Genomic DNA, 26,956 nt, shown 5'->3' with positions numbered 1-26,956 from the left:
GGGACACTTTGGTTCCCAGCCCGCGCTCAATCCACTGAGCTACGCCAGCCAGGGCCAAATTTTAATATTCTTATAAAATTAAACAAAATTTAAATCTTTATTTTGTTACTCATGTACCTTTTCACCTGTTTTTGTTATGAAGTATCCACCAAAAGGTAAGTAATGGACATAGAACTGCACAAAATAATCACAGGCTGATTGAAAACATCTCATTGTCTCTATTAATTACTACTTAACACAGGCTTCAATTTACTTAGGAAAAGCAGTCATTTTAAGCACACATGAGTGCTTAAACACCATGGAACATTGCTTCTTTTTAGGAATAAACATGATTTTCTGTTAAAATAACAATAAAACACTCTGTTACTGTTCCAAATATATAAAAAAGCATACTTGAAAAGTTTTCTCATTGTATTCTGCTAATTTATGGTAAATACAATAACCACTTGGCTTAATTATCCTGTTAAACTCACCCATATTTCCCTGATTATAACTTATTTATACACAGACTAATCATAAACCAGGACCTAAAGTACTAAAGTTAGTACTAGATGTACATTTCTTGAATGGCTCTTTAAGTCCATGTGCAAGGCAGTAGGACACTCTAAGCACCTATGTCATTCCTGACAGTTTATATTTTACTGACCTAAATAATGAAGCAGATTCATTTTTTTCTCATAAAAGTTGCAGCTTCATCAAAACACTTCCTATTCTGTAAGTAAGACAAATCAATGTATTTCTCATCTTTGTTCTATTGTCAAGAAAAAAAAATCCTTGCCAAATAAAAGCTGTAGTAAAATGTTCATCATTTGTGTTGTTCTTAGACCAGGATAAACATCCCATTAGGGTACTGGTGTGGGGACTGTGAGGAAGAAGAGAAGTCTACAGAATTGGCTCCATTAGTCTTCTTTCTGATTTTATCTTACCCTTTGGAAACTGTTCTTGTTTACCTCTATGTTATTTGTAAACTGCACAGTTTTGATAAGAAGATTTCAATTTGCCATTGATGTGTATAGGTATGGCTCCACTGTTGATGAGGGACAATACCAGCAGATAACATTTATTGGCTTATTTAAAAACCATATGCTGAGTTAGATCAAGCATCTTAAACACATGAAAGCAAAAAACAACCTATCAGAATAACAAGAAGCAAAAAGGATCCAAAAACATGAGGATAGTGTAAGCAGCCTCTGGGACAACTTCAAGTGGTCCAACATTTGCATCATAGGGTTGGCAGAGGAGAAAAAAAAAGAAAAAGAAATTGGAAATCTATTTGAAAAAAATAATGAAATAAAACTTCCCTAATTTGGTGAAGGAAATAGACATGAAGTCCAGGAAGCACAGAGATTCCCTAATAAGATGGATGCAAAGAGGCTCACTCCAAGGCACATCACAATTAAAATGCTAAAGGTTAAAGATAGAGAGAGAATCTTAAATGCAGGAGGAGAAAATCAGTTAGTTACATATAGGGAATTCCCATAAGACTATCAACTGATTTCTCAAAAGAAACTATGCAGGCTAGAAGGGATTGCTCAAAATATTCAAAGTCATGAAAAACAGGGACTTAAAGCCAAGATTGCTGTACCTAGTGAAGATGTCATTTAGAATTAAAGAGTAGATAAAGAGCTTCCCAGACAAGAAAAAGCTAAAGCAGTTCATCATCACCAAACCAATATTAAATGAAATGTTAAAGGGATCTATTTAAGAAAAAGAAGATCAAAACTATGAACAATAAAATAGCAATAAATACATATCTGTCAACAGTTGAATCTAAAAAACTAAGCAAACAAGAAGGACAGACACAGAATCATGGATACAGAGAGCATTTTGATAGCTGTCAAATAGAAAGGGTTATGGAGGAATGGGTGAAGAGGTGAGGGGATTAAGAAGTACAAATATGTAGTTACAGAGTAGTCATGGGGATGTAAAGTACAGTGTAGGAGATGCAGTAGCCAAAGAACCTAGGCATAACACATGGTCACAAACAATGGTGTGGGGATGCCTAAAGGGACTGGGGGACTGCTGGGTGGAGGGGAACAAAGGGGGGTAATTGGAACAGCTGTAATAGCATAATCAATAAAATATAATTAAAATATAAAACCATTTGCTATGAAAATAGAATTGAGAGGCAATTAGGCAGGTTGGACACTTGCTTTTTTTCCTTAGCTAAAAATTGGAAATTACTTAACTGTTACCCTATTTTTAAGAGTATTGAAGGCTGTATGTAATGTTAATGTTTATTAATGTTACAGGTTTATTAATAGGTGGTATTATCAGTCATCCAATGTACAAATTAGCAATAAATGGAAAGCTGCATATTGTGGTTAACTAGTACTTATTAAAAAATAATGACTATGTTCTTGTTATGCATCAAGTAATATGAATTCTTTATTTGACATAATCATTAAATTCTTACAATAATCCTGTGAGGAGGAATTTTAATTATCTCCATTTTATAGATGAACACACTGAAACACTGGCAGATAAATGACTTATTCAAGATTGTGCATCTACTAAGTCGTAGAGCCAAGGATTGGACCCAGACACTGGTTGCAGTGGTCATACTATTCAACAATCAATCTGTGGCTGTCAGTCATGTATAATAAGGCCACAGGAAGGTCACTGCATTGATGTGGTTCCAGGCTTCTTTAGGGCGGCTCAAATAATGAGAATGGCTTCACCAGACTGAACCAGTTAAGCCTATCTATCCCTTTGGGCAGGTTTGTATTTTGCCACTGGGTCTTGCTCCTCTAAGGAGCATTATAAAAGATTCCCAGGCTATCTTTCCAAAATAATATAGGTTTTGTCATATTTGCACATATGTACATATGCACACATACTATGTATATATGATATGTATATATATGTGTGTACATATATGTTTGTCAGTATAGATATATCAGAGAACAAAAGAATACCAACTTACATCTATTTAGGACTTATTTAGTGCTAGGCAATATTCCAAAAACTTTATATCATTAATTTATTTAATATTCCCCACAACCCTACTAATTAGGTGCTTTCATTTTCATTCTTATTTTAAAGTCAGGGAAACCAAGACTCAGAGTAGTTTCATGACATGCACAGTCTTAACAATAGTTGAGCTAGGTTTTAAACATAAGCAGTCTAGCTCATGGATCCTATCATCTAAGCACTTGCTAGACTACAATTTCCACTTCTTATTATATTTATAATTAAGGACAGACCAGAAAGCATATGAAAAACCTATAAACTAATTCCTCAAATTCAATTTTTCAAACCTGTATAATGCATGTTTTAAATTGTGAACTTGAATATTCACTATGACTACTATGTTAGTGTTTATAAATAAAAACACTAACACAATAATGAAGCTTACTGTGTAAGAACTGCTATTCTTTCCTATACAAATTCCTATTGTGCAGAGAACTGAAGATACTATTAAAGGAAGATCAGACTGCCTTTAGTGTCTGTTCCAGCAGGTCAATATAAAGGACAATGAAAAAGAGAATACCTTAGCTCATAACTGGAATAGTTGCTATGTATTATTTGTTAATCAAGGAGAAGCTTGGCTCTGTCATTTCATCTGACATTTTAATTTAGCCTCTTTCAGATACTGTATTTGAAAGCAAGCATTTCTTCCTCCATTAGCTACATTTTCCTCCAGCATCAGGAGCATGCTTTTAAATACTTATGACTGCTTCTTTAAGCTCAAGTGATTTCAGCTTGCCTGTCACTGCTCATAGGAATCTGTCACTTTGGGTTCAATACAGGAGGGATATCATCACGTCCTGAAATGCATAGGCTTGAGGGTTCTACTGACAGCTAAGATTTATTACTTGGTTAAATATAATTCTCTTGCCTGTGTGTAAGTACAATGGTCATATTTTTTCTGAATCCAAAAAATTGAGGCTGCCTCAACCAGATATGTTCTGACAATAAAATGAACTATATAATATTATCCTTGTCCATAAAATCTCCTTAAATGGGGGAAGGGTTTTCAGGAACAACTATAAAGGACACATGGACAAAACCAAGGGGTGATGGGATCAGAGAAGGGAGGTGGGGATGACTAGGGTGGTGGAGAGTGGTGAGGGGAAAATGAAGACAACTGTACGTGAACAACAATGAAAATAAATAAATAAATAAAAGGAAAAAACACAAAAAATATGTGCCCCGACACACTAAAAAAATAATCTATGGCACATTATCATGAGGACAGTGTGAACAGCTGGAAAATCCAAAGGGCAGTTCCTGAGCTCCTTATTTGCTTTTTATAACAGGAAATGAGAATTAAAGGAAATAAGGGACAGTCCTAAAATTGGGGCTGAATGGCAATCACATCTCTCTTCCCTCACCTCCCTCCCCTGTCCTTTTCTTTTTTCCTCACAATCACCAAGCACATTTTGTCAGGCAAAAACTTTAGTAAGCATGGATGGAATAGCAAAATATATATATATTTATTTATTTATTTATTGAAAACTTGGAGAAAACAAGTAAAATATTCATTTATTAGTATTTATATATATTTTAGGAAGACTGTTATGTTACTAATTTTAAATTTATAAGTTAAAAAATTATTTTTCAAATAAAGTTTACATTCAATATTATTTTGCATTAGTTTCAGGTATAGAACATACTGGTTAGGCAATCATATACTTTATAAGGTATTCCCCCTAATATTTCAAGTACCAACAAGCACCATACATCATTGTTACAATATTGTTGACTCTATTCCCTATGCTGTATTTTACATCCCTGTGACTATTTTATACCTACCAGTCTGTACTTCTCATTTCTTTTACCTTTTTCAGCCAGTTGCCCACACCCACTCCCTATTGGCTATCATCAGTCTTTTCTCTGTATCTATGAGTCTTCTTCAATTTTGTTTGTTCATTTATGCACTTCTTTAGATTCTACATATAAGTGAAATTACATGGTATTTGTCTTTCTCTGACTGATTTAGCATAATATTCTCTAGGTCCCTTCATGCTTTTGCAAATGAAAATATTTCATTCTTTTTTATGGCAGAGTAATAATCCACTGTATGTATGTGCAATGGATTGCACATACCTCCTCTTCTTTATCCACTCATCTATTGATGGGCATTTGGGTTGCTTGCATATTTTGGCTCTTATAAATAATATTGCAATGAACATAGGGATGCATATATTTTTTCAAATTAGTTTTGGGATTCTTCAGTATATAGCCAGAAGTGGAATTGCTGGGTCATAAAGCAGTTCCATTTTTAATTTTCTGAGGAAACTCCATACTGTTTTCCACAGTAGCTGCACCAATGTGCATTCCCACCAACACTACATGAGGGTTGTCTTTTTTCATCTTCCTGGCCAACACTTATTATTTGTTGATTTATTGATAATAGTCATTGTGAAAGTTTTGTGAGGCAACACTTCATTGTGGTTTTAATTGGCATTCTGTAATGAATAGTAACATTGGTCATCTTTTTATGTCTGTGGGACATATGTATGTTGTCTTTGGTGAAGAGTCTATTCAGGTCCTTTCTCATTTTTTAATTGGATTTTTTTTTCATATTGAGTTTTATAAATTCTTTATAAATGTCAGATATTAACCCCTTATCAGATGTGCCATAGGCAAGTATGTTTTCCTGTTCAGTGGATTGTCTTTTCATTTTTTATGGTTTCCTTTGTTGTGCAAAAACTTTTTAGCTTTATGTAGTCCCATTTGTATATTTACTTTTTTATGAAGCTCTTTCTACTTTTTTCATGATCTTTTATTAGATTAAAGTAACAATAATAACAATGATAACAAACCTTTATGTGATAATGCAATATAGTATGTAATGATAACATTTTGAGAGAAAACAGATTAAACTTGGAACATTTCTTTATATGGGAAAATTAATACTTATGAATATCTTTGATGTAATATTTATATTTGCCTTCTATGGGTAAGAGTAAAAACAGTGATCTATGACTAGGCTAGTAATATTTCTCAAGTACTGAAAAGAAAGGTAAAAACAAAAATGTTTTCTTTTCTGTCATTTTAATAAAGAACATTAGCATGTTTCTTTTACTCACTCCTCAATTTCAGTATCATAGAGATGGGATGAACTTTACCACATCTTAATAGCCATAAATTCCAGCAGAGCTATAATTATATTGTCACAGAACCATGAACATCTACTTAGCTCCAATTTTAACATAGTCTAAAGAATGAGATTTCATAAATTTGTGCCATAAACCAGTCTGTGTGTAACTGTTCTCATCACTAGTACCTTGCTTATGATGCCTACTGTAGTTTATGTAGATTTTATTTTAAGGAGAGTTGGAAGCTGCTTCTACATGATGTCAAGACTATCACTTAAGAGAGAAAAGTTCATTCCAATCATGCAGTTGGTATAAAATAAAAAAAGGTTTTGGCAGAATTTACCAAGGTGTTATGTGTGGAGTATGTATATGTCTGTGTCCATGTGTCTATCTAACATATATGTGAATTCAATCCCAACATTCATCTAGCTTTAAAATATAGTGGGTATCATCATTCAGAAAGGTTTTATAAAGAGCTTATGATGTTTCAGGTACTCCTTTATTATGCTTTCATGGAACTTGCATTTTAGTGGGGAGAGACCAGTAAACAAACAAATAAATAAATGTATATATTTATAACAAAACACAGGACCAGCTGTTCCCCTCCCCCACTTCAAAAGCAGGTACTTCAAAAAGCAGGTACTCTACTTGAGAGGCAGGTACTGATGTAAAGGAAAGTGGTTTTATTCATGTGCTGGAAACCTGAAAGATTGGGGACTCTCATCACAAAGTCCATCTTAGCATTTCAGGCTTCCTGACTAGTTTACATAGGGGAACAGTGGCAAGAGGGAAACTCAGGAATCTCTGGCAATGCTCAGTTTCTCAGCTCTGCTCTTGGGTGTTTCAGTGTTATCCTCTGCATGTACCAATATGTAGTTTCATTGCTCCATCTGCAGTTTTACTACTGATACCTAGGAACAGGATGTGCAGACAACATTTCTGCTGGTTCTGATATGAGTCACTGATGCTTGCCCAATATCTCATGTTCAGCGTCATTCTTTGGTTAAGCAGGAGCTGCAACTACTAATGTCTAAGAAAATACTTATAAGAAAAGTTAATACATGAATCTTCTGTGATTTTCTTGGTACATTTTATTCTAATTCCATTTCATGGTAAGTCAGAGTAGTATAAATTTTTTATTTCCTGTTACAATTCTCCACTGTCAATTCTTCCATATCTATGGAGCTATTGATATCCTCTGAATCATCTGGGGGGAATGAAAAGCTTGTTGTAAAGCAAAATCTCATGAGAAGATACAATTTTTCTGGCATGGGAAAAACAAGTCATAAGGAGGTTTAAAACAATAAAGACCAGCATTATAAAGAAAAGAATGGTTAAATTCAAATTAAATTCTTCTAATATGGACCTGACTCCTTATGCTATCCATGAAAATGGGCTCACAAACAAATTTCCAATTTTCTCAAAGAGAAAGGTGTGATGGTGCAATATTTGTTGAAGCCTGGTATCTTGTTGCCTGATTTTGGTGATGCTTGTTTCCACCTGAGCTGAAATGTCAATGTAAGTACAAGAGAAGTCGATACTCATGTAAACTCATTGTTGTTCTGCTAGTATGTAGTATATAGTATGTAAAAGTTGTCATGTCAATTACATGACAACTTTTCTAGAGAATCCAGAGATTTCCAAATATTAGCCAGTGAGGTGGCAGTTTTATTGGCCATGGAGATTAAAGTCTTGGAGAGATTTGTAGTGCATGCTGATGTTCAGCTACTCTGCACCAGAGTAATAGAGTACATCTAAAGAAATATTGATCATTATATGGGACATCTCCAGGGAGATCTTAGCCATTTGGGTGAACATTGCTTGTCAGCCCTGGAGTGCCAATTGCTCAGTTTTATTTACTTGCTTATAGATGTCAGGAGGGAACAGTTCTCCTCTGGGTCCCCCCAAACAGGATAAAAGCATCTGGAATTGGTGTGCATGTCCTTATGGGACCTGCAGGTGAAGCTGCCGTCTTTCAGTAGAAAAGGTTACTTGGGTTCATAATTTATAGAGCAAGTCACATCCCAGCAGAGGGATGAGGCATTCAGGTAAATAAAGGAAGCTGTGTGATAACTTAAGATCTCTGAATTGGCCCTCTAAATGTTGGAGGGAGGCTTGTTGTTGCATTTTCTCATCACTCCCATGACTGAGACTGTTGTGGGGTTTTTAATTTTTTAGTCAATTTGGTGTTTGACACAGAGTACATGGCTTCCATTACTACTAAGTCAATCAATTTGTTCCCCATTGTAAATTGTCTCTGAGGTTCCTGTGGGGAAATAATGATTGGTCATGAGATGTTTAGAGGAGCCCCTGGGCCCCCTCATTTATCATCTGAGTCACGGTTCCATTTCACCATCTGCCTATGTGCCTCTTTTTATCTATTTCTTTTTCCCATGCCTGTTGCTAGACATCTGAGCTTTCTGCCTTGGTGACCTTCTGCACCGGTCTTTTGTCCTTGCTCCAATATTGTCTGAGCACAAGTGAAAAATAAAGCTTTGAAGATAATTAACTGAGTTAAAGTTTAATGTCCATAACTGTGTATTATTGAGCCTATTAAAACACAATTTCTGCCCCTAAAATTACTGTCATTTTTATCAAAGAACCAAATCAAGACCAATTCATTTACTGAAGTAAGTCCAGTTTCAATTTGGCCTGATTATTTGCATAAATGAAACAAATAGCAAATGGTTATACATGCTTTTTAAATGTGCTTTGCTTAAATCTTATAAGAAATTTCCAGATTGAGCTTTAATTAACCCCACAGAGTGGAGAAGCCAAGCCACCCAGTTGTCATCAGGCTTTGCCTGTGATACCTATAAATTTGGGTGACTTCCTCAAGTTTTCAAGGTTTCAAAATGTCTTGAGGTTCTTCCTTGCCATCTCCTGGGAAAGCAACCTTCACTCCTTACCTAAAGACTGTCATTAATCTTATGAATAAGCATGGTACCAGGCCATTTCTCCAAGGGGCTTTTATTAGCTTCAAAGTCAATCTTCTTTCCTGAAAGATTCTTCTGGCATCCAGAGTGTATGCATGTCTCTCTCAGATATGACACTTTAGTCAAAGTCTTGGTTAATAAAACCACAATGGGAAACTGGCTTAATGTGCTGTGTTATGAAATCAGATTTCTATTGGATTTGTACAAATAAATATATTGCCATAGAAAGAATAATACTCATTAAGTGTTCCAAAGTCCAGAGATGTCAGGTAAGGAGAAAAAATAAATGCCTCAATATTGCTTATGAAAGTGTAATTTACAAAATTGCTTTAAGAAAAAGTTTCCTTATGTTGAAAAAACAAAAAGAATAAAAATTAGTAATTTTTTCAACAATAAGTTACAAAAACTACAATCATCTTCAGTTTATTTTGTCTCATGATCAATTTTTGTTTATGCTGATTGTTTGGCAGTATTTCTATAAATCCAGTTATTCCACAGAGTTCTAGTAATCTTCATCCAGTTGAAAAATATGACCTGGAAATTTATTCTCAGAAACATATAATTTAAAATAAGTCAGGGTCCTTTTCATGGATCTTTTGAAGATGTAACAATTTGTAAATGACATGGTTATAGAGCTGTTTGCAATGCAATTGACAAAGGAATTTGCTTTCCCATAATAATACATTAAGATATCTTAAAATTACAAATGAAAATATACCAGAACTTTGTAGACTCTTGAAGATTTTTATATAATTTCTATAATATCCATTTTAATAATAAGTATATATGATACAAATAGAACATAGTTATTATGTCTTTATTTGACAAAGTTTGCCCTGTACTTTAAATCAAATAGGCCTAATTGTTTCAATATTTCTTCATAAAGAAAAATAACAAATTTTCACATTATTCCAGGGACCTATTGGAATGACCCAAATCCATTTAGGTCAAGAAAAAGTCTCTTAAAATTGCAACCCTGGGTAAATTGACTAAAAGATTATATATCACAATTAAACAATGTTAAATTATTTATATACTCAAAGTAATAATAAAGGTATGAAACATAAATATAGGCTAGCAATACTTTAGTTCTTTGGATAAAGTATATGGATTTTTCACTCAGCAAAGTGGGAATAGAAGGGACATACCTCAACATAATAAAGGCCATATAAAAGAAACCTACCGCCAACATCATATTTGATGGGCAAAAACTAAAAACATTTCCCTTAACATTAGGAACAAGACAAGGAAGCCTGATTTCACCAGTCTTATTCAACATAGTAGTGGAATTTCTTGCCACAGTAATTAGACAAGAAAAATAAATAAAGGCATCTGAAATGGAAAGGTGGATATAAAATTGTCATTTGCAGATGACATGATAGAATACATAGAAAAACCTATAGTCTCCAACAAAATACTACTTGACCTAATAAGTGAATTTGGCAAAGTAGTGGGAAACAAAGTCAATATTCAGAAATTGATGGCATTCTTGTACACCAACAATGAATTATGAAAAAGAGAAACTAAGAAAAAAATCCCATTTACTATAGCAATAAGAAAAATGAAGTACTTAGTAATAAATTTAACTAAGGATATAAAAGACCTGTACTTGAAACACTATAGAAACAGTGAAGAAATTGAAGAAGACATAAATAAATGGAATCATATACCATGTTCATGGATTGAAAGAGCTAACATCATTAAAATGCCCATACTATCCAAAGCAATCTGTAAATTCAATGCAATCACTATTAAAATACCAATGGCATATTTGATAGATCTAGAACAAATATTCCAAAAATTTATATGGAGCCAAAAAGACCCCGAATATCCTCAGCAATCTTGAGGAAGAAGAACAAAGTTGGAGGTATCACAATATCTGATATTAAACTAAATTAGAAGTCCACTATAATCAAGGCAGTCTGGTGCTAGCATAAGAACAGACATATAGGTCAATGGAACACAATAGAGAACCCAGAAATTAACCCATGTCTCTATTGTCAATTAATATTCAACAAAGGGGGCATGAGCACAGGAAAGAGTAAAAACAGTCTCTTCAGTAAATGGTATTAGAAGACTTGGACTGGTACATGCAAAAAAAAAAAAAAATGAAACTAGACCACCAACTTACACCATACACCAGAATAAACTCAAAATGGATAAAAAACTTAAATATAAGTTGTGAAACCATAAATGTCCTAGAGGAAAACATAGGCAGTAAAATTTCACATAGCAATATTTTTGCCAATATATCTCCAAGGCAATGGAAATAAAGGAAAAAATTAAATAAATGGGACTATGTCAAATTAAAAATTTCTGCACAGCTAAAGAAAATACCATCTAAATGAAAAGGGAACCTACTGTATGGGAGAACATATTTGCCAATGATACAATGGACAAGGGGTTAATCCCCCAAATATGTAAAGAACTCATACAACTCAACACCAGAAAGACAAACAACCCAGTGAAAAAATAGACAAAGGACCTGAATAGATACTTCTCCAAGGAGGACATACAGATGGTTCATTGACAAATGAAAAAAACGCTCAACATCACTAGCCATCAGAGAGATGCAAATTATAAGCATAATAAGATATCACCTCATACTGGTCAGAATGGCTGTCATTAATAAATCAATGAACAACAATTTCCGGCAAGGATATGGAGAAGAGGGAACCCTAGTGCACTGTGGGTAGGAATGTAGACTAGTGCAGCCACTGTGGAAAGGAGCATGGAATTTCTTCAAAAAATAAAAAATGAAACTGCCTTTGACCCAGTGATTCCAATGCTGGGAATATATCCTAGAGAATCCTGAAACACCAATTCAAAAGAACTTGTGCAGCCCTATGTTTGTAGCAGTGATATTTACAATAACTAAATGTTAGAAACAGCCCAAGTACCCATAAGCAGATGAGTGGAATTAAAATCTGTGGTACATTTACACAATGGAATACTACACAGCAGAAAGGAAGAAGGAAGTCCTATCATTTGTGACAATGTTGATGGAACCAGTGACTATTATGCTAAGTGAAATAAGCCAGTTGGTGAAAGACAAGTACCATATGACCTAACTTATATGTGGAATCTAATGATCGAAATAAACTAATGAGAAAAATAGAACCAGAGACATGAAAACATGGAAAAAACTGATAGCTATAGGAGGGCACGAGGTAGGGAGGGAATGGTGGCAGGAAGGGGAGGGGATTATTAGTCAAAGAATATGTCTGAATGACTCATGGGCATGGGTCATTCACATTGAATGGGCATGAGTCATTCATACTAATGGAGAGACGATTGACTGTGGGTGAAAGGGGTAGGCTGGGTGGAGGGGGGATAAAAGGGAAAAAATAGGGGAAACTGTAATAGAATAAGTAATAAAATAAATAAGTGAATAAATAAATATCTAAAAAATGGGTTTTTATTTAATGAGCACCTGATTAACACAATATAAAACATAATTATTTAAAAAATATATACAGTCTTTGCTGTCTAGGCAGATAGAGGAAAAACTTTCCCTTTTAACAGATTGAAAAGAACCAAACGAATTTTGTACTAGCTTACTTTTGATATTTAGATTAATTTACCTAATTAATTCATTATTCAGCTTAATTATATAATTTACTCTTAAGATTTCTCTTTACAACCTTCTTCAATTTGCACAGACTCTGTGCAATGTACATAAACCTTATATGACTTACATAATCTTTCTTCAAATTCTTCAATTTACACAGTCCCTTTTAGTATGCTTTTTATAAATTTATTCAGAAATAACCAACTTTAGAACAAATTATTTTTTTCAGCATTTTCATACTTTATACCTTTTATTACTAAATGATACAATTTTTCCAACCTAATTAGAATTTTTAATTCTTAGAAATCTTGGTTTCTATTGACAACTAAATGTAAGTAATTAGCATTTTGAATACATTAGCACAATGAATACATTTCATAACTTTTAGAAATTTTTTTTTCCATTGCCAAACACATTTACATTTTCAAGGGACATACTTCAAATAATGTACAAGATGCATTCATAAACAGATTCATATCCACTTTCTACCTTCTCTACAATAAGAAGCCAAAGCAGGCAAACTCAGATCTATTAATATTTTAGTATCCTGTTATTTCAAAATATCTAGATATTTAATAGTTTTTTTCATTTAACCCAGAAAATCTCTAAAGTTTCATGTCACCCAAGACTTTGGCAAACTATGTTTAGGTATATTTATAATTATTACTGAAAACTTTTATCAAAAACTATTCATTTTTGTTACATCTATTTATTAGTTCTTAACAACTTTATAAGATGTTAAAGTCAATGTTTACCCAAGAAATTTTCTTAACAAATTTCTAACAATGACATATAACATGAACTTATTCCTGCAAACCATGCAAAGCAAACATGTTTTATGTTAATAATTTTAAAATATATAAATTAAATTTAAACCAGCTTTAATATCAAATACTTTTCCAGGCCACATGATCCTGAAAAAAACCTTTGAGATAGTTCTTATATTTTTACCATACACATAAACAATATTATTAGTAATTGTAGAGGAGACAAGATTTTTTTTTATTTGCCCTAGCCAACCTTTAAGGAGGCTGGAGAAGAGGCAGGGGAAGTGTCAGATTTGGCTGGTTTTAGCCACTTAAGTTTAAAAATGCTCATTTTTCCTTCACATTGAGGTGGGGCAGTTACCCCTGTTGTTTCTACAAGATTTGATGCTGATGTTAATTTCCTCATTGTTCCTGGGACCACCACCACTCCTGCACCTCCAGGAGGAGAATTCAAAGGGTTTAAAAGACTGATCTCATTTTTTCTTCTTTCTGAGTTTACCATCTTACCGGGGAGTAAGATCTTTTACCCTTTTAGAACCATCGATTCAAATCCTTTCTGTGTAGAATCCTTATGATGTAACAACATGAAAATTTGCACATAAAAGATCTTATTCCATTTACCAGATCACTGGCAAAACAATTCTATTTCGTCATTGACTTATAACTGCAAGTTAACCATTCAGCTAAAATACGATGTAATGCACTCTCTAACGGAATTGAGACTGGGCTGCCCATTTCAAAACAGAAACAAAAACACTGCAAACAAAGACATACCTCAAACAAACAAGTACTCTTAAACTTAATTCTAAACTTTATAAAAGAAAGGACTGAGAAATTAGCAAGAATGACCTTCACACATTTAAAATGGCACAATGCCCAGAAGACAAAAAGAAAATACCCTGTGTAAACAAAGCATCAAAGAGCAAACCAAGTCCTTTAAAGATAAGAAAGCAAGCAGAGAACAACCAGTAGTCAAACTTCAGACTGACAAGAGTGCTCATATAGCCCCCAAAGAGAACAGACAGATAAGAGCTTTCAAAAAGAACAAGTATTCAAAACCCAGAAATCTATAAACCACAACACCAAAAGTGCACTCCAAATCCCACACCAGGGAAGTGGGATTTCTCTTAGTTACTGAATCGTACCTACCACTGTGTGTCACCTATTGATTCCTACAGAATCTTAGATGGTTCAAAGAACACAAGTGGGGTGGCTGGGTCCTCCTGGTTGTTCACACCAGGGATTTTACCCAGTCTGGACTCATCAGCCCCCAGTGACCTGTTTTCCAGCTGGATATAGGAGGTGACAGTGCCAGAAGAGAGCAAAGGTCAGTCCCCAAGTAAAATCACTCCACAGCTGCTAGGGACTACCAAGTTCTCTCATGGGGTCAGTCAGCCCACAGGCAGACTAAAGAATCCCATCCAAGTCTAGGGACTTAGCAGGGGATTCCTGCTTGGTCTCGTCTGGGTTGTCCGAAACTGCAACTTTCCCATCGCTTGGAAAGCCAACACTTGTGAGGCAGGTGCTGATGTAAAGGAAAGTGGTTTTATTCAGATGCTGGCAACCTGGAAGATGGGAGACTCTCATCTCAAAGCCCATCTTAGCATCTCAGGCATCCTGGCTAGTTTTATATAGGGGAATGTGGGAAACGGGAACTAAGGAATTTCTGGCAATGTACAGTTTCTCAGCTCTGCTCTTGATTGTTTCAGTCTTATCTTCTGCATGCGTCAATATGCACTTTCATTGCTCCATCTGCAGCTCCACTGCTGATATTTATGAACAGGATGTGCTGACAGCATTTCTACTGGTTCTGATATGAGTTGCTGATGCTCATCCAATTTCTGGTCAGGGTCATTCCTTGGTTAAGTAGAAGCTGCAATTGCTGATGTCTACAAAACTACATAGTTATAAGGAAACTTTTAATATATAAATCTTCTGAAATAGCTTGCTGGAACATTTTATTCTAATTCCATTTTATGGTAAGTCAGAGTATTATAAAGTTTTTATTCTATGTTACATAAGATGCTGATAAGAATATAGATGCAAAATGTAACAAAATGTGGGAATATGGAGTTCCTACAATACTGGTGAGGCAATATTCATTTTCTACACTGTGTAACACACACTTAGTGGCTTAAAGCAACATACATTTATTATAGTTTTTGTGAGTCACAATTACAGGCATGGCTTAATTCAGTTCTCTGTTTCAGTCTCTCAGGGCTACAATAAATGTGTCTACCAAAGCTCCATGTCTATCTGGAGGCTCAAATGGAGATGAATCTACCTCCAAGATTACTCATGTTCCTGGAAGAATTAATTTCATTGTATGTTGTTGGATGTATGACAGCTCACTTCTTCAAAGTCAATAATAGAAAGATTCTAGAATAAGTTGCTAGCAACACAGGGTTTTACGTGATATAATATAATTATGACAGTGATATCCTGTCATCATTTCTATACTGTATGTCTCTCCACACTCAAGGGGAAAGGATTATACAAGATTGTGAACACTATGAGGGTGGCAATCAGGGGAACCACCTGAAAAGTCCTCGTCACACAGGCATTGAACTTGTAAATAGATAGTTAGAGAAAGCATCATTGTGGGGATGACATCAGATTAAACACTTTAAGGATTATGGGAGGCAATTAGGAGGCTCCCTGAGGGGGCAGCATCCCAGATAAAGGTGACAACAAGTGTCAACACCTTGAAGTGGGAGAGTGTTTGGCAAATTTAAGAAATAGCATGAAGTGGCTGGAGCAGTGTCGTGTGAAAACAAAGCAGCAATAAAGGATGAAGTCAGAAGACCAGATACTAGTAATGGGGTAGAGGGAGGAGAAATGGTAACCACTGTTGGGGAGGATTTCCTTGGATTTTATAGGCAACTGTAAGAATTTGACTTTTATGCAGAGTAAAATGGGAAGTGAATTGAGAGTTTAGAAAACAGGAGTGATTTGGTTTAACTTATTTGGTCACTGGTTGAGAATAAGCACAGAAGGCACTTGTAGAGGCATGAGGTCCAGCTAGGAGGCTATTGCCATAATATTAACAGAAATGACACCGAAGGTGGTAAGAATTGATCAAAATCTAGATAAAATCTGAAGGTAGAGCCAACCCTTTTTCTTAAATTATTTTTCTCCATTCTGCAGACAAAGTAGCAATTTCAGAGTTTTGCACTAAACCTGCACTGTCCCTCTAGTCCCTTCTTCAGAATTTGGATCTGCACTTAAGATAAGATTAATTTAATATCCATGAATAACTAAACTACAACCTGCAAAACTCAGGAGCTGGGGGTTGCCATTGCTTTCCATGTTGTCTAGAATGATGGAAAAGAGAATTAAAAAAGAGGGTGAAGCAGATGCATAGAAAAAGGTACTGGTATACTGAGGATAGTGTTTAGTGTTTATCAGCAGCTTTTATTTAACCCCGCCATGCAAATGAGCATCAATTTACTTACCCCAAGGATGATAGAAAAATATGTTTTTGGATAAGCCAAAAAATTTTTAAGAAGATCCTTTATTTTCTACTATCAGCAATATTTTGGTTCTGAAATATTGGTTAGTCTCAGAAAGGTTGTAAAACTTTTGAGTGATAAATGTATTGGCCAAATAGAACATTTATAACAGCATTTTTGTGTCCCTCGGCATATTTTTTGATCCTTACCAGAAGTCTTGAAAATTGTAGTAACTTACAGGAAACAATTTTTTTTACAAAGATGTTTTGTACGTATGTAGGTTATCATATCCTTTTCCAAATCACATGTGACTTTTTCTAATGACATAGAAAAAGACCAATCTGTTTTCTTTCTCTTTTGAAATCCTAAGAAAATTATGTAATTCTATGAAGTTTTAATGATTTTATTTCATTTGAATTGTTACTTGGTCCCTAAACCTCTATAGGCTAGAGTCTATAATTTCTGATAAGAACAGATACTACACTTAATCTTAGCTAAAAGGCTGAGAAGCAATAGAGTCTATAATTTCTAAAGCCTGCTCCACTTTTAAGCAAATGTGAAATTGGTAACCATTAGGGTGGTTTTATTTTAGGTACTTGTGTTCTTGCTGTTAAGCCATTTTCTTAATAGCTAATTAGATGTTAGGGAAAGTATTAATAAATGAAAATTTTCATTTCTGTAAGGCTGTTGGCATATCAGTCACTCTCTTTCTGGAGTAGTCATGGTACAGGTATAAGTGTGTACCTATCTTAAAGAATGCAATGACTCTTGTCTTTTTATAGGGTGACCAGATGTGGCCAATTATATTTCATCTGTTTTTAATAATGTGTTGTTGATTTACTTGTTCACTTTCTTCTCCAATCATTAATTTTTATAGGTTTTCATCTTTTGAATTATTGTCATGTTATAGCAGTGCTCTCTTGCCACTACATATTTTAAGCTTTTAAACAGAACACAGAATCATGGTGTTCCTGTGGAAACCTTCAAACACTGCAGAACCACAGCCTTGTTTTTTTTTCCATCTATTGTATGTGGGTTTGTGCCCCGTGACAACCTACTCTAATCTTCAATGCCCCTAACATGAAGATATGGTTAACCTGGGGGCCAGTAGGTTTAATTATTTTTTTAAATTTTCATTTATTTATCCTTTGGGTTGATTCTAACTATTGTGGTAGAAAAGAGGTAGACTAGTCTATTATGATGAACCAAAACACAGATTATTCTTGAACATGAGCACTGGCTATGGAGAACATCTACTGGGGCAATTTCTGTAATAGTTACCATTTATTCATTCAGCTATTATTTACTAACAGTACTGAGAGATATGCTATTATGGGGCTTGGAGTTACAGTACTGAACAAGACAAAATTCCTGACTTCATATATATATATATGTATATATATTCCATATATATGTATATATATTCCATATATATATTCCATATATATGTATATATAGAAACCAAAGCAATGAAATTGAAAGTAATAGAGAAGGTGGGTATGTGGTATGGGTTGTTATTTTAATTAAGGTCATTAGGGGACAATTCTCTTAAGTAGAGGCATTTGAGTAGAGACTTGATTGAAGTAAGCAAATGAGTCAGGCACATACTTGAGTGCAGTTCTTTCTAGGAAAAGGAGATTGCAAATGCAAATGCCCTGGATTGGGAACAATTTTGTTATGTATATACTTGACATAGAGTGAGAAGCCAGCATCCTAGCACCTAGTGACCAAGTAGGCAGGTTAAATAAGTGATGTGGAAGTGGAAATAAGAAGATGGATAGGGATGGGAGGAGAGATCATGTAATGTCTCACAGGCCATACTAGTGACATTGAACATAAAAGACTTTGAGCAGTAATGTTATTTAATTCACAGTTTAGGAAAGATAACTATATTTGTGGTGAGGATAATTAATTGTATCAAGGCAAGAGTACAATACCAGTTAGAATGTACTGCAGTCACTTAGGGAAAGAAGATAGCATAGAAGAGGGTTGAATATAGAAAACATCTGAAAAACAGAGCTGGTGGGATTTACTGATGATTTGAGCACAGGTTGTGAACAAAAGGAGTTGAAAATGATTAGTAGAGTATTGTCCAGGATAAACAGGTCAATGATGGTGCCATTTACTGAAATGCATTAAACTGAGGAAGAATGGTTTTGCAGGCAGGTGGGGGTCAGCCAAGAGTTCTGATTTGAACATGAGACACCCAAGTCTGGGATTCAGAGAAGTTCATTCCAGGGATCTAAAGCTGTGATTCTAGGAGATGCACCTTCAAGGAAATTACGTGTATAAAGAGGTAAATGTAGGACTGATGCTATTGAGGGTTTCTAAGGATGTCACCCACCTTATCTACCAATCTACTTCATATGTTTTAGTTGGCTGCTGCAATAATGCTGCATTAAAAACAACCCCAAAACCTCAGTGACACACAGCACTGAATTTATTGGTCATATATCCTTGGTCTGTTGGTGGTTAGTTAGGGAGCTTGGCTGGCCTTGACTGTGATCACTCACATGTCTGGGATTGGATGGCTGTCAGCTGTAGCAACCGAGGTGACTCAGCTCTGCTCCATGTGTCTTCTTTCATCTTTCCCAGATGGGCTGGGGCTCTTGGCAGGCCCATATCAGAAATACAGGAATAAGCACACCCCAAGAGCAAACCTGTGAAAGCCTCAGCATGCATCAGACTCATGATTGAGTGTCAAGGGGCAGGGTGCATTTCCTTGCTCACAGTGGGAGAGCATTGCAAAAACATATGGAAAAGGTGTGGATTCAAGGAGTTGAAGAACTGGGTCATTTATGGCAGTCTATCACATAGGCATAAATTATTCCAATGAGAATATGTAGAGGCAGCCTTGCATAAAGTGGAAACATATGAAATGTCTGCTTCTTCTTTAGCAGCAGCTTTTTCATTCACAGGCTTTTCCTGCAAGTACAACAAATAGAATTTTGAAAATCATGTGGTTGTGTATTAAAATTCCAGTCCATCTCTCCTATTTGTGATGACTTCAACTTCAACATGGCATTATAATATCTGCTTTGTTACAGTTGTTATAAGGATTAGAAATAATATCTAAAGTTCCTAATGTATAGTAAGCACTTGATAAATGAAAAATGTGATTATTATGATTAGTACTAAAGGTATTAGTATTATGAAATACAGCATGTAGTCCAGGTGTTTTGTGGCTCCAAGAATGCAATTATGTAATTGTGACAAGATTGAATCTCCAAAATTATAAATGTTTAAAATAAAAACATCTTTTACTTCCACATGTCATATTATTCTCTGGTATTCAATAAGGCTAGAGGTTTACCTTTTTTTTTTTAAGTGTATTCTTCCTGTCCACAGACAGATCCATATCCCATCTACAAAATGTAGGTTGTGCTTAAATCCAAAACACTGTTTAGTGCCTTTGTGTATTTTTTAATGTCCATAAATATTATATGGTATAAGTCACTGTATATCTAGCTGTTTTCCACCCAAAATCATATATTTGATGTCTACCTTTTAAAAATTTTTTATTAAATTTATTGGGGTGACATTGGTTAATAAAATTATATAGGTTTCAAGCATACGGTTCTACAATACATTATTTGTATATTGCATTGTGTGCTCACCCCCCAAAGTCAAGCCTCCTTGCATTACCATTTATTTGACCCTTTTTATGCTTTCTTTTTTTTAAATTTATCTTTCATATTTATATCCTCAAGGTTTTGTTACTGTTTCAATATAAACAGTGATTATACTCGAAGAGATGATCTGTCTTTTTGCTTTGAAATAAATACAACTGGCATAGAATTTAGATTATATTGGGGGAAAGCATAAGGTGATATGTCTCTTCTAACTTCCAGTTCCTCCACCATGACTGGGCTGGACAGTTTATGTAGGAGCAATATCTCACAACATCAGCATCAAATTTTAAGACAAAAGTTATGGATTGTGTAAATTTTATGATTAATGTGCTAACAAAAAGTGGCCTAACAACTGATAATCTCCCCCACAAAAGACTTCAAAAATGTTTGAATCAAAAGTCAATGTGGTTGAATTGATCTTTTTAAAAAACAAGTGATATTAAGTCAGTCCTGATACTATACCCAGGTTACCTATTCTTGCCATGTAAGGTTGTCTAGAATGTCAGTTAGCTTTGGTTATGCACATTTGTCATAAGAGTTCATGACTGCACAATAATTTTTCCCTTTTTCCTTTCAGATATGAGCTCAAGAAAAGCAGCAGCACTATTTTGCTAATTTTTTTTTAAAAGCTGAATGCTTGTGCTTTTTAGAGACCCAGGATTACTAGAAAGTGCTAAATCAGTATTTGTTAACATATTTGTTCAATAAATATTTTCATAAAGGCCTTTTTACACATACTTTATCTAGTTCCTCTATGGTTGGCTTGGATTGAAACAGTTGAGGAATAGACAATACAATTCCAGAGTGAAAAATATAAAAAGAAATCTATTGCTTAATTTTTTAGAAATAATTGTATACACTCTATTCTGTCTGCCCATAATATATTTTCTTGTGCTACTTTTGTATTAAGCACTTCAAGGCTTCTTATGATTATTAGGATAAAGACATGAACCTATAGTATGGTCATAAATGATGTGGCTCCTTCCAACCTCTGCCTCTTCATCTTATATCTTTTTTCCCATTTCTGCCTGAACCCCGAACCACCATGGTCACCTCTCAGCTTCTTGGCGGAACAATAGTTTTACCAATTCGTAACCTTTTCCTTCTGCCTGGAAAGCTCCTGGGACATGTCTAGTCACCCATCAGACCCTAACTGGACCTTCCCAAACTAAATTAATTCTCTAGTAACATTCATAGTGTTCATCATTTTCATTTCTAGCATTTATCAGTTTTTGTGATCACACTAATATATAATTTTGTGTGATTATTTGATATCTATCTTCCCTACTGTATTATAAGCCCCATGAGAATATGAGCTGTATCGGTATTTGAGAAGGGTGGTATAAGAGTGAGAATAAACAGAAAGAGGCAGTTATAAACAATGATATAAAGATGAGATCATGGTGTCCTAGATGGTGACAACAGGAGATGTGACCAAATGGATCCTTATGCTCTTAGGAGATAGAGATCCTCAATATTTGGTTGAATGTGGGGATAAGAGAGATGCAATGAAAGTGGCTTAGGTAAACAGATGAAAAAGAATGGGTTTCCAGGGAAAGATGAGCTCAGCTTTTGGTACCTTAAGTTTGCAGTTCTGGTACTTAATACTTGAAAGAAAGTATAAGAGGTGGTTGACTAAACCATGGACATAAATATATGAAAGTTGTCAGCATAGGGAATAGTTGAGTTTTTGGAAAATGCTGAAACTACTCAACAAAAGTCTATAGAATGAAAGAAGATAGGCCAGAACAAAAGGAACCTATGTACCCCAATGTTCACAACAGCACAATTTACAATAGCCAAATGCTGGAAGCAACCTAAGTGCCCATCAGTAAATGAATGGATCAAAAAACTATGATACATTTACACAATGGAATACTATGCAGCAGAAAGAGAAAAGGAGATCCTACCCTTTGTGACAGCATGGATGGAACTGGAGAGCATTATGCTAAATGAAATAAGCCAGGTGGTAAAAGACAAATACCACATGATCTCAACTTTAACTGGAACCTAATCAACAAAACAAACAAGCAAGCAAAATATAACCAGAGACACTGAAATTAATAACAAACTGACAGTAACCAGAGGTGAGGTAGCAGCAGATAATGGGGGGAAAAGGGGGTAGGGTTTTAGGAACAACTATAAAGGACAAATGGACAAAAGCAAGAGGGGTGGGATCAGGGGTGGGAGGTGGAGATTGCTGGTGTGGGGAAGTTTGGGGGGGAATGGAGACAATTGTATTTGAACAACAATAAAAAAAGAAAAGCAAAAAAAACCCCAAAATAATTTGAGGCACATTGATATTTACGGGAAATGCAGAGAAATAGAGGCTTGCCAAAGTGAATAAAAGGATAGAAAAGAGAAATCAGAAGACTAGAGTTTCAGAAATCCACACATGAGGAACTAAATGGGAAAGAGGGAGTGTCCACAGTGTCATTAAAGTCTAATTCTTAACTTAGGGATGTATTGCTATCTGACTAGGTGATGGTTGAGTTTCTAAGTAGCCAAAATGTTTCTACCCAAATAAATTTATACCCATGAAAATAGAGGAAATAGTTCAAAAAGTGGAGAGCAGAGATATTATAAATTGGAAATGATATAACAGGTGTAGATTTGTAAAGTAAAACACTTCAAGTTTGAGGTTTGATAGAAATATTTAAGTGCACATTAATAATTGGCCTACCAGGCTACCTGCTTATAAACACATTGGCAGCACTCATATAGGTCATCTCATTTAGTAGGGAATCTGTTAAAATGGTACATTTGGTAGTGTACATTTATTCCAGTAGATTTTTTTAAAACTTTAGCATAGCCCTGGCTCAGTGGATTGAGTATTGGCCTGTGAATTGAAAGGTCACCAGTTCAATTCCCTTTCAGGGCACATGCCTGAGTTACAGGCCAGGTCCCTAGTTAGAGGCATGATGTTTCTCTTGCACATATTTCTCTCACACATCAATATTTCTTTCCCTCTCTTTTTCCCTCCCCCTCTCTCGAAAAGAAAACCCCACCAAAAGCAACTTTAGCATAGGCATCTTTATTAAGCATTTTGTGTCAAAATTGTCATTCTATTTTCTATTATAAAGGAATATAATGTTTCATATTTACTTAGCAAGTACTATTTAAAATGATATGGCAGGTCCATTTATCAGGATCTTAATCTTCATATAGTTAGACAATCTTTTATTTATTTATTTTAAATAAAAAATACTTTTTGAGCAGCAATATGCACGAAGCACTGTGTTCTGTGAAACAAAACAGGCAGCAATTTCTGTCTTTGAGAAGTTTACATTTTGATGTGGGGAAACAGACAACAAACAATCAACATACAATAAAGGTAAATTGTGTATTAGGATGGAAAATGACAAGGGCTACTTGGAAAAAAGGGTAGAGTAAGGGAAACTAAGATTGCCAAGGGCAAGACGTGAATTGAATGTTATCCAAGGTCTAGGTATTTGCAAGATCTATTGCATTAGACATTGCTTACCCTCAGCAACCTAGGCATGAAGATCTAAGCAAGCAGATCACTGTAATTTGTTGTGACATCTACTCTGTACTCTAGAAGTACAATGCAGGAGTGCCTAATCCAAGCTAGAGACAAATTCTGATTAAGGAGGACTTCCTGTGAAATATGGCAACTGAGCTCAGTCTCAAAGATGAGCAAAATTCATTCAGATAGAGAAAGGATAACCATTCATTTCAGCATTCTAGAAAAAAATGTTGGCTCTGATCTTGAGCACCTCTCCATTCCATATTATATGAAGGTAACATGACTCTTACTAGTCAGGCTCCTTTATTAACATATAGAAGGTCAATTTTGGCTCTTGTAAAACACATCAATACTTCTTTAATCAACAAATGAGACTAACTCCTCTCTAGGTCAGGAATTGATTGCAATGAAGCAGTTACCAGGTGTCTTTGAAAACATCAATTTTTGAGCCCAATAAATATATTATGTATCTATCTCTCTAAGCTAGATCTTCAGAAAGCATTTTAGCTCCACTCAGAGATGCCACCATCTTCACAATGTGTTAATATTAGAAAATTTATTTGAGCAAAATGTGTTGTCTCTTTCTAACCAGTTTCACACATTGTTTATTTAACACTTGATAATTCTTCAACAGATCTTAACACAATGAGTCATTTTATTATTTTGCTTCTAGAAAAATTGAATATCTAAATTTGATATTTCTTCTGCTTTTAAAGACTTAAAATCTTCTCAATCTTCAATTCCTTAAATTTTTCTTTTCCTTTTCTCCATCCTCATTCTCCCTGCCATAGATCTGGTCTTAATCAAATTGTAGCATTACATATAATAAAAATAATTTTTCTTCATGGATACCCTGAAAGAATTTCAGGGACCATCAGGGATTGATAAAGTCATGGAAAAAAGTTCTCTTTAATATAATATCTGGAGGAGCTCAAATTTTATTTCAGTTTATCCTTACTTTGTACAGAAGTTGCTGAAAAAAGTTGACCTTTCTAATTCTAGAGCTAAAATATGTGATCTTCATGTGATCTATGTAAGCAGGTAAAAATACTGTTAATATCCTGTGATTCCAGTGAAGCTCAAATCTTTAAGCAATCAGCAAATTCTGTTTATTCTACTTCAAAAACAGATCTGATACATCCACATACTGTTGCTCCGTTTCCTCTTCTAGTCACTTAGTCCAAGCTGCAGCATCTGTCCTTGAACTATTGATTGCTTCCTAAATATTTTCTCCATTCTCACATTTGCTCATATGAAATGTTTTCTCCGTAATAGGCAATCTCTTAAAAATATAAATCAAAGCAAATAATCTCCTTTCTGAAAACCCTTCAGTGGCTTTCTACTGCCAATCAAATAAAATCCAAGTTTCTCATCATTTCTTACCTAATCCAACCCCTGCCTCATTCTCTGACCTCGTCATGTGTCTATCTGCTCTCACCCACTATTTGCCTACCAGCCATACTGGTCTTTCTGTTCCTCAGATTGACTCCTCATAATGTAGAAGAATGTTTAGCTATAAGATGCTCAACAACTACTGGTTGAAATTATAAATATATTATCATGCAGAATTATGCACAGACAGACCCTTAATGTAATATGACCTTATATTAGCGGAGTCCTGCGGTCTGGAAGCAAAGACAATGCCAAATGGGCCTGTAGTTTTTTAAGTCTTCTGTGCATGTGCCATGATGTCATTTATAGAGAGTATCATCAGAATTAACTACCATGTCTGGGCTATTTAGATCTGTAAAATCTGAATCTACACCTGCACACAAGTTAAAATCTGATGAAATGTCTAAATGTTCTTCTCTAAAATAAAGCATATATGAAAAACATTGGAAATACAATTTCAAGGGATTTACAGACATATGGCTCCTCCATTGACTACAAAGAAAGTCTGTGGACTTCAGGATGTCCTAATGCTATGTAGTAATTAGAAGACAAATTGTACAACAGGTACACCATTGCTGAATATCTTAGGACTTTAGAAGATTACAAATACTTCCATTGAGAACTGGAGAGAAATTCAAGATCACCTGATCAGAGATTATAAAATGCTAAAGTTTAGAGATTATTTTTATGTCCCAATCTCCGATTCTTCACATAAGAAATATGAAAAGAACTATAATGATTCACTGTCAGATACCCAGCATGTTAATGACAGAGCTGTGACAAAGTTCTAGATGTTTTGGCACCCTCACCACTGTCTGCTACAGAACCTCATGTTGCTACAACATGAGGTTCTGATTGTGTCAAGGAGTTTTGATGGAAAATGAAGTAAAACTGGAAACTGAAGTGACTAGTACAATTGCAATATCATCTACAGAAGACTTGGCTGCAGATGGACCCCACTTGCATAATTTCCCCAGACCTTTGCCCTCAAATCTGTCAGGAGCCACAAAATAATTCTATATTTGTTACATATGTATATAAGATCTCACATAGACTCCAGAGAAATACTACAAAGGTCTAAAAAAATTATGTCTACATTTATACTAGTATAACATGTCTCAAATATGTGACCTAAATATCATTATGTGTATGTGTATGTACACACATACACCCTGCATTACAAAGAAAACTCATAAGTTGAACACTTTAGTTCACCCTTTCATCCTTGATACTGAAAAATTACAAAACTGTCTCTCATTGGGATGCATAAAAATGAGGAGTAAATAAAGGAGATATTTCTATCAAGTACATATTATGTGGAGAAGAATTTCAGGCATTCTGCCATTGGATATAGATTCACAGCAGCCAAGGACATTAACTATGCAGGAAACATTTATTATGTGTCTGTGTCATTAAAGGTGGTTTGCTTTGGAACATAGTGTCCAAAGTACATTTTTCTTCTGCTTTTCAGAGGATTGCATTTTAAAGAATAATTCCATTGGACTTTGGGGGGGAAATCAAAATAAAATAATCATTAGATAAGTAATGCATACACTGGCTGCTTGATTATTATTTCAAAGGATCTTTGAAAAATCAGCATTAATAAAGACATATTTTCCTAAATGGGTAGTTTACAAAATGTCTTTATGTGCATCTTCTCATTTGACTATCA

At 34.8% G+C, this 26,956-nt stretch overlaps 1 pseudogene; it reads right to left on the bottom strand.

The window, feature by feature from the left end:
• Nucleotides 1-17,188: 17,188 nt before the first annotated feature.
• LOC123825864 lies at nt 17,189-17,287 on the bottom strand (annotated as a pseudogene).
• Nucleotides 17,288-26,956: the final 9,669 nt, after the last annotated feature.

This window comes from Phyllostomus hastatus, unplaced genomic scaffold (genome assembly GCF_019186645.2).
Source record: "Phyllostomus hastatus isolate PE091 unplaced genomic scaffold, TTU_PhHast_1.1 phas_contig_65, whole genome shotgun sequence".
In the NCBI taxonomy this organism is placed as follows: domain Eukaryota; kingdom Metazoa; phylum Chordata; class Mammalia; order Chiroptera; family Phyllostomidae; genus Phyllostomus; species Phyllostomus hastatus.
The sequence above is the reverse complement of the archived record's forward strand: the minus strand, read 5'-3'. Positions and strand labels throughout refer to the sequence as shown.